Here is an 8,826-nt window from a genome sequence, read left to right as displayed (position 1 = left end):
TAAAAGCTAAAATTCTAACAAAACTGTCATGCAAGGTAAGTTCAGATATATAATAAAGTCAACTTGTATTCAATTGGTGAAAATTACTGCCTGAAATGTTAGGACCAGAACATCTGTCTGTAAGCCCCATTATAAAAATTCAGATGAAGAGAACATGGGTGTTCGTGTTCATATACCTTCTTTCGGCTTTCTGTAGACTCGGTAATTTTATTTTATTTTATTTTATTTTTGAGACAGAGTCTCACTCTGTCACCAGGCTGGAGTGCAGTGGTGAGATCTCGGCTCACTGCAACCTCCCCCTGAGGCAAGAGAATCGAGGTTCAAGCGATTCTCTTGCCTCATCCTCCCGAGTAGCTGGGATTATAGGCGGTACCACCTTGCCCGGCTAATTTTTGTATTTTTAGTAGAGACAGGGTTTCACCATGTTTGCCATGCTGGTCTTGAACTCCTGACCTCAGATGATCTTCCCGCCTTGGCTTCTCAAAGTGTTGGGATTACAGGCGTGAGTCACTGTGCCCGGCCCGAGAATTATTTAAAATTATAATTGGGGGTGGTTGTTAAAGCCAGGAATATGAAAAGCATGTCTGCCTTCACCATTCTTTTCAGCATTATTCTGGAGGTCCTTAGTCAGTATAAGAAAATGTGAAAAGGGATTAGAAAGGAAGAAACAAATTGTTATTCACCAATGATATTACTGGTTACATAAAAAACTAAAAACAATTTACAGAGAAATGTTAAGAAAAAGATAACATAGCAATATGGCTGGATATAAGATAAATTGCATTTCTGTATACCAATAACAGTTTTAAAATGCAGTTTAAAGACATATAAGATTTAAAACAGCAAGAACAGATAAGATAATTATGAATAAATTTAATAAGAGATGCATAGGACATTTATGAAGAACATTTACAAACTTATGGAAAGAAGTTTTAAACGATCTATAATTTAAAAAATGCTGACTGGGCACAGTGCCTCATGCCTGTAATCCCAGCACTTTGGGAGGCTTAGGTGAGCTGATCACTTGAACCCAGGAATGTGAGATAAGCTTGGGCAACATCGCAGAACACTGTCTCTACTAAAAATACAAAATTAGCCGGGCATGGAAGTGCATCCCTGGAGTCCCAAGTACTCAGGAGGCTGGGGTGAAAGGATTGCTTGAGCCCAGGAGGTTGAGGCTGCAGTGAGCTGAGATCATTCCACTGCACAACAGTCTGGGTGACAGAGGGAGACTGTCTCAAAAACAATAAGAATAACAACTAACCAAACAAAAAAACACATTAAGGACTTGAAAGATCTAACATCAGAAAAAAGGCAATTCTTCCCAAATTTATCTGTAGATTCAATGCAATCTCAAAACAAAAATAATCAGAACTTTTTAAGGAAATCAGCAAGATGACTCCAAAATTTATATGAAGAGAAAAGGGCCAAGAATAGCTAAGACATTATCAAAGCAGAAAAGAGTGAGAAAAAGGATGACTAGTTCTACTTGATATGAAAACTTATTAAAAAGTTATAGTAATTAGGCCAGGCATGGTGACTTATGCCTGTAATCCCAGCACTTCAGGAGGCCAAGGCAGGCAGGTCACCTGAGGCCAGGAGTTCAAGACCTGCATCAGTGAAACACTGTCTCTGCTAAAAATACAAAAATTAGCTGGGTGTGGTGGCTTATGCCTGTAATCCCAGCTACTTGGGAGGCTGAGGTAGGAGAATTGCTTGAGCCAGGGAAGTGGAGGTTGCAGTGAGCCGAGATTGCACCATTGCACTCCAGCCTGGGTGACAGAGGGAGACTCTGTCTTAAAAAAAAAAAAAAAAAAAAAAGTTATAGTAATTAAGACAACCCAAGGATAGAGAGAAAAAGAAAACAGAATATAAAGTCAGCGGTAATATTCAAAGGGCGGAGGGAAGAATGTTATCCCTGTATTCTCCAAGAAAGGATGCAATAACATTTCCCATCTTACATGCTCTTCCAAAATCTTGACTCTCTGTTGAACCTGCATGGGTCCTTGAGACTGCCACAACCAACAGAGGCAGTGACACCGTGGAACGTCCAAGGGAAGATGATAAAAATCAATATAGCTTCTGTCTAGAACGCAATCTCTATCTCTTGGGATGCTCACCAATGAAATCTAATTACCATGGGAAGCCACTTGAAGAGAAAGTGAAGCCCCCAGCCCTCGGCCCTGGCTAAGCTCTCAACTGACAGCCAGCACTAACACATTAGCCGTATTAGTGAGCTGTCTTGGAAACAAATCCTCTAACCTTCAGTTGATCTTTTTTTTTTTTTTTTTTTTGAGACGGAGTCTCGCTCTGTCGCCCGGGCTGGAGTGCAGTGGCCTGATCTCAGCTCACTGCAAGCTCCGCCTCCCGGGCTTAGGCCATTCTCCTGCCTCAGCCTCCGGAGTAGCTGGGACTACAGGCGCCCGCCACCTCGCCCGGCTAGTTTTTTGTATTTTTTAGTAGAGACGGGGTTTCACTATGTTAGCCAGGATGGTCTCGATCTCCTGACCTCGTGATCCGCCCGTCTCGGCCTCCCAAAGTGCTGGGATTACAGGCTTGAGCCACCACGCCCAGCCCCCTCAGTTGATCTTACTCAGGTAAAGCCACATGGAGCAGAGGTGAGCTTTCTGCGACACGACCATGCTCAAAGTTCTGTATTATGAGCAAAATAAGTGATAAGTAATAAAACACACTTAAGCCAACGAAAGTGTGAAAATGGTAAAAGGCCAGCCTGTGCAACGTGGTGAAACTCTTTATCTACAAAAAAAATGTAAAAAATTAGCAAGATGCGGCTATGTCCTATAGTCCCAGCTACTTTGGAGGCTGAGGTGGGAGGATCGCTTGAACCCTGGAGGTCGAGGTTGCAGTGAGCTGAGATCGAACCACTGCACTCCAGTCTGGGTGACAGAATGAGACTCTGTCTCAAAAAAAGAAAAAAGAAAAGGAAAAGAAAAGAAAAGAAAACGGCAAAAGGATAATCAGCACAAAGTAAAACATCAGTGAATACAAGATGAAAGGAATAAAACCAAATATGTAATTTATTACAATAAATTTACATGAACATATTTCAATAAAGGTACATGAACAGATAAACAGATTTATCAAAAGATATAATTTTATAATCTTTAGTTTTTGTTAAAAAACTAATGCAGCAATTTTTAAAATAGAAAAAATATTGAAAACAAAGTGACAAGGAAAGATTAAAATTGAAGATAAAGATATTCTAGGCAAAAATAAAAGAAGAAACCAAAAATGACACTAACAATATCAGATAAAAGCGAATTCAATATCAGATGCATTAAACAAAGCAAGAAGCATATTTGTAAAAATAAAAGGTACAATCCAAGACAAAAATCTAACAATTATAAGCCTTTATGCACTGAATAATATGGTTCCATTAGTTAGGATAACCTAGGTTATGCTGTAGAATAACAAATAATCACAAAAACTTCAGTGGACTAGCACAGTATGTTTATTATTCAAACAATGTCTGCTGCAAGTCTGGGAAACTTTATAAGGCAGCTGTCCCCCAAGTGATACTTCTTTATCAACACATGTTTTCATGATTACCATTAAGGAGAAAAGTACAGTAGCAATCAAACAATCCAGAAACATATTGGTCATAACAAGGCACATTGCCATGCCAAACCTCAAGGTGGGATGTAGCAAAAAGTACTGCTTTCTCATGTGCTTGAAAGGAGGAGAACCAGAGATGTTGGTGTGAAGCACTAACATTTGGTGAAATATGTTAAGGAAAGGTCTCTGAAAATACAGGGCAAACTTAACTAAAACACGATAATTTTAGAAATTTTGAGAGCACATTTTTAAAGACTTTGGTCAATCAGGTAAACAGAAAATAATGAAGGACAGAAGGAATTCAAATAATGTAAACAGCAAATTTGATTTAATATCTCTATATACAATTTGTAATCCGGAGAGACTGTTTATTCTTCTCTACATTTATGGATTAATTTTTTAATGTACTTACACACCAATAACATTTTATTTTAAAAAGTAACTATTTTCCCTGGGTGCAGTGGTTCACACCTGTAATCCCAGCACTTTGGGAGGCTGAGGCAGGACAATTGCTTGAACCCAGGAACTTGAGACCATACTGGACAATATAGTGAGACCCTCATCTCTAAAAAATAAAAAAATTGGTTGGGCTGCACACCTGTATTCCCAGCTACTCAAGAGGCTGAGGTGGGAGAATCACTTGAGCCTATGAGATTGAGGCTGCAGTAAGCTATGATTGCACCACTATGCTTCAACCTGAGTGACAGAATGAGACCTTGTCTCAAAAAGAAAAAAAGGAATCATTTTTAAAAAACATTCTCTGAAAATTCAATAAAATAAGAAATTAAAAATTCCTCCTGAAACTGACTTTACAAATTAAGAAACATTCATATAAATTTACAGATTAAATAGAACTTAAGAAGAAGACAAAATACCAAATTTTGACAATGAGTAAAAGATTTAACTAGATACTTCCCAAAGAAAAATATATAGAGAGGAAGTAGAGAAAGATGGTAGAATAGAAAGGTCCCCGATTGCCCCCCAAGCAAGGACACCAAGTTAACAACTATCTACACAGAAAAAACACATTCATAAGAATGAAAATCAGGTGAGCACTCATAGTACCTGGTTTTAACTTCGTATCACTGAAAAAGGTAATGAAGACATAGAAAAAGCAGTCCTGAATCACCAATGCCACCCCTCCCCTACCTATCCCTGGCAGCTGCAGTGGGGTGTGGACAGCACGTCTGGGCACTGGGGGAGGGAGAAAGCAGTAACTGTGAGGTATTGAACTCAGTGCTGTCCTGTTAGAGCAGAAAGGAAGACTGGACCAAACTCAGATGACACCCACCCACAGAGGGAGCATTTCAACCAGCCCTCGCCAGAGGGGAATCACCACGGAGGGCCAAAGTACTCTTGGCCTCTAAGTAAGCTTGAAAGGCTGTCTAGGTCCTAAGTACTGCAACTCTTAGGCAAGTTCTAGGGTGGAAGTAGGTCCAGAGACAGTGGACTGCGGATAGAGGGCACGTGACATACTGAGACACCAGCTAGGGCAGCCAAGGAAGTGCTGGCATCATCCCTTTCCAAGGTGCACAGTTAGTGTCTCCAAAAGAAACCCCTTCCTTCTGCTTGAGGAGAGGAGAGGAAACAGTGGGGCGGACGTCATCTTCCATCTTGGATACCAGCTCAGCCATAGCAGCATAGGGAACCAGTCAGAGTCATGAGGCCCCTGTTCCAGGTCCTAGCTCCCAGATGACATTTCTAGACACACCCTGAGTTAGAAGGGAAACTGCTGTCTTGAAGGAAAGGATCCAGTACTGGCATCATTCAGCTAACTAAAGAGCCCTACATCAAGGGCCTTGGGTGAGCCTTTGAGACTTGCTGGCTTCAGGTGAGACTCAGCACATAGCCAGCTATGGTGGCTTCAGAGCAAAACTTCTTCTGCTTGAGAAAAGCAGAGGGAAAAGTAAAGAGGACCTTGTCTTGCATCATAGGTACCTACATTGCCACAGGAGAGTGGAGCACCAAGAGGGCTCTTGGATACCCTAATTCCAGAACTTGACTCTTAGACAACATTTCTGGACCTGCCCTGGGCCAGAGTGGAGCCCATTGCCCTAAGGGTGAGTCCCAGGCCACTGCAAGCTGACTTCAGAGACCTTGGGCCTTAAGGGAACATTGGTGGTAATCTGGCAGTACTTCTTGTAGCCAGGGGTGGCACTGGCTATTGGGTAAGGCTCCTCTGCCTTTGGAAAAGGGAGGGAAGAGTGGGAAGGACTGCATCTTGGGGTTTTGGTTCCAGCTCAGTCATAATACAGTAAAACATCAGGTAGAGGATAGCACCTCTGGACCCACCGAGGGTTTGGGGGACCTCTCCACCCTGAGGGGGAGAACAGAGGCCTAGCTGGCTTTGGCACCTGTGGATGGTAGAGCCCCAGGACCTTGGTCAAACATAGGCAGTAGCCAGGGAGTGGTTACGGCAGGCCTTGGTTGAGACCCAGTGCTACACTGGCTTCAGGTCTGGCCCAGCACAATCATGGTGGTGGTGGCCACAGGAGTGGTTGTGTCACTCCATCCCCAACTTTAGGTGACTCAGAACAGAAAGAGACTGTATGTTTGGGAGAAAGTAAGAGAAGAGAACAAGAGCCTCTGCCTGGTAATCCAGAGAATTCTCCTGGATTTTGTCCAAGACCATCAAGGTGTTGGTGGTCCACAAGTCTGCAAGAAACACAGTGTTACTGTGCTTGGAGTGTCCCTTAAAGCAGAAACAGCTTAGATCACAACACTCACGTCCTTTGGAGTATCTGGAAAGCCTTCCCCAGAACGACAGCTACAAATAAGCCCAGACAGTGAAGGCTACAATAAATACCTCTCTTCAATGCCCAGAGACCGAAGAACATCTACTAGTATCAACACCATCCAGAAAAGCATGACCTCACCAAATGAACTAAATAAGGCACCAGGGACCAATTCTGGAGAAACAAAGATAGGTAACCTTTTAAATAGAGAATTCTAAATAGCTGCATTGAGGAAACTCAAAGAAATTCAAGATAACACAGAGAAGGAATTCAGAATTCTATCAGATAAATTTAACAAAGAGGTTGTAATAATTAAAAAGAATAAAGCAGAAATTATGGAGCTGAAAAATGCAATTGGAATACCAAAGAATACGTCGGAGTCCTTTAATAGAAGAATGAATTAAGCAGAAGAAAGAATTGGTGAGTTTGTAGGGAGGCTATTTGAAAACACACAACCAGAGGAGACAAAAGAAAAAAGAATAAAAAACAATGAAGCATGCCTACAGGATCTAGAAAATATCCTCAAAAGGGCAAATCTAAGAGTTATTGGCCTTAAAGTGGAGGTAGAGGAAGAGGTAGGCATAGAAAGTTTATTCAAAGGGATAATGACAGATAACTTCCCAAACCTAGAGAAAGATATCAGTATCCAAGTACAAGAAAGTTATAGAACATCAAGCAGATTTAATCCAAAGAAGACTACCTCAAGGCATTTAATAATCAAACACCCAAAAGTCAAAGATAAAGAAAGGATCCTGGAAGTAGCAAGAAAAAAGAAACAAATAACATACCATGGAGCTCCAATATGTGTGGTAACAGACTTTTCAGTGGAAACCTTACAGGTCAGAAGATAGTGGCATGACATATTTAAAATGCTGAAGGAAAAAATTTTTACCCTAGAATTATTTATCTGGTGAAAATATCATTCAAACATGAAAGAGAAATAAAGACTTCCCCAGACAAACAAAAGCTGGGGGATTTCATCAATACCAAACCTGTCCTACAAGAAAGGTTAAAGGGAGTACTTCATTCAGAAAGAATAAAACATTAATGAACAATGAACAATCACCTGAAGGTATAAAACTTACTAGTAATAGTAAGTACCCAGAAAAACTCAATATTATAACACTGTAACTATGGTGTGTAAACTACTTTTATTCTAAGTAGAAAAACTAAATGATTGAACCAATCAAAAATCACAAAACAACATTTCAAGACATAGTATAATAAGATATAAATAGAAACAACAAAAAGTTTAAAAAAGTGGGGTAACAAAGTTAAGGTGATTTTTTAATAGTTTTCTTTTTGCTACTTTGTTTTTGCAAATAGTGTTTTTATCAGATTAAAATGATGGGATATAAGATAGTATTTGCAAGCCTCATGGTAATCTCAAACCAAAAAACATACACTGGATACACAAAAAATAAAAAGCAAGAAACTAAATCATATCACCTGAAAAAATTATCTTCACTTGAGGAAGACAGGATCATAAGAAAGAAGGAAGAAAAGACTGCAGAACAACCAGAAAACAAGTAATAAAATGGCAGGAGTAAGTTCCTACTTATCAATAATAACCCTGAATGTAAATGGACTAAACTTTCCCATCAAAAGACATAGAGTGGCTGAATGGATAAAAAAACAAGACCCATTGATCTGTTGCCTATAAGAAATACACATCACCTATAAAGATACAAATAGACTGAAAACAAAGGAATGGCAAAAGATATTCCATGCCAACAGAAACCAAAAAAGAGTAGGAATCACTATATCAGACAAAACAGGTTTCAAGACGAAACCTATAAGAAGAGACTAGGTCACTATAGAGTGATAAAGGGGACAGTTCAGCAAGAGGATATAACAATTTTAAATATATATGCACCCAACACAGGAGCACCCAGATATATAAAGGAAATATTATTACAGCTAAAGAGAGAGATGGGCTTCAATACAATAATAGCTGGAGAATTCAACACCGTACTTTCATCATTGAACAGATCTTCCAGACAGGAAATCAATGAAGAAATCTCAGGCTAGACCAAATGGATCTAAAAAGTATTTACAGGGGCCGGGCGCGGTGGCTCAAGCCTGTAATCCCAGCACTTTGGGAGGCCGAGACGGGCGGATCATGAGGTCAGGAGATCAAGACCATCCTGGCTAACACGGTGAAACCCCCTCTCTACTAAAAAATACAAAAAACTAGCCGGGCGAGATGGCGGGTGCCTGTAGTCCCAGCTACTCAGGAGGCTGAGGCAGGAGAATGGTGTGAACCCGGGAGGCGGAGCTTGCAGTAAGCTGAGATCCGGCCACTGCACTCCAGCCTGGGCGACAGAGCGAGACTCCGTCTCAAAAAAAAAAAAAAAAGTATTTACAGAACATTTCATCCAAGAGCTGCAGAATACACATTCTCTTCTTTAGCACTTGGATTATTCTCAAGGATAGACCATATGTTAGGTTATAAAACAAGACTTAAAACATGTAAAAATTGAAATAATATCAAGCATCTTCTCTGACCACAATG

Source organism: Piliocolobus tephrosceles, chromosome 2, assembly GCF_002776525.5.
Source record: "Piliocolobus tephrosceles isolate RC106 chromosome 2, ASM277652v3, whole genome shotgun sequence".
Lineage (NCBI taxonomy): Eukaryota > Metazoa > Chordata > Mammalia > Primates > Cercopithecidae > Piliocolobus > Piliocolobus tephrosceles.
Note: the sequence above shows the minus strand (reverse complement) of the source record.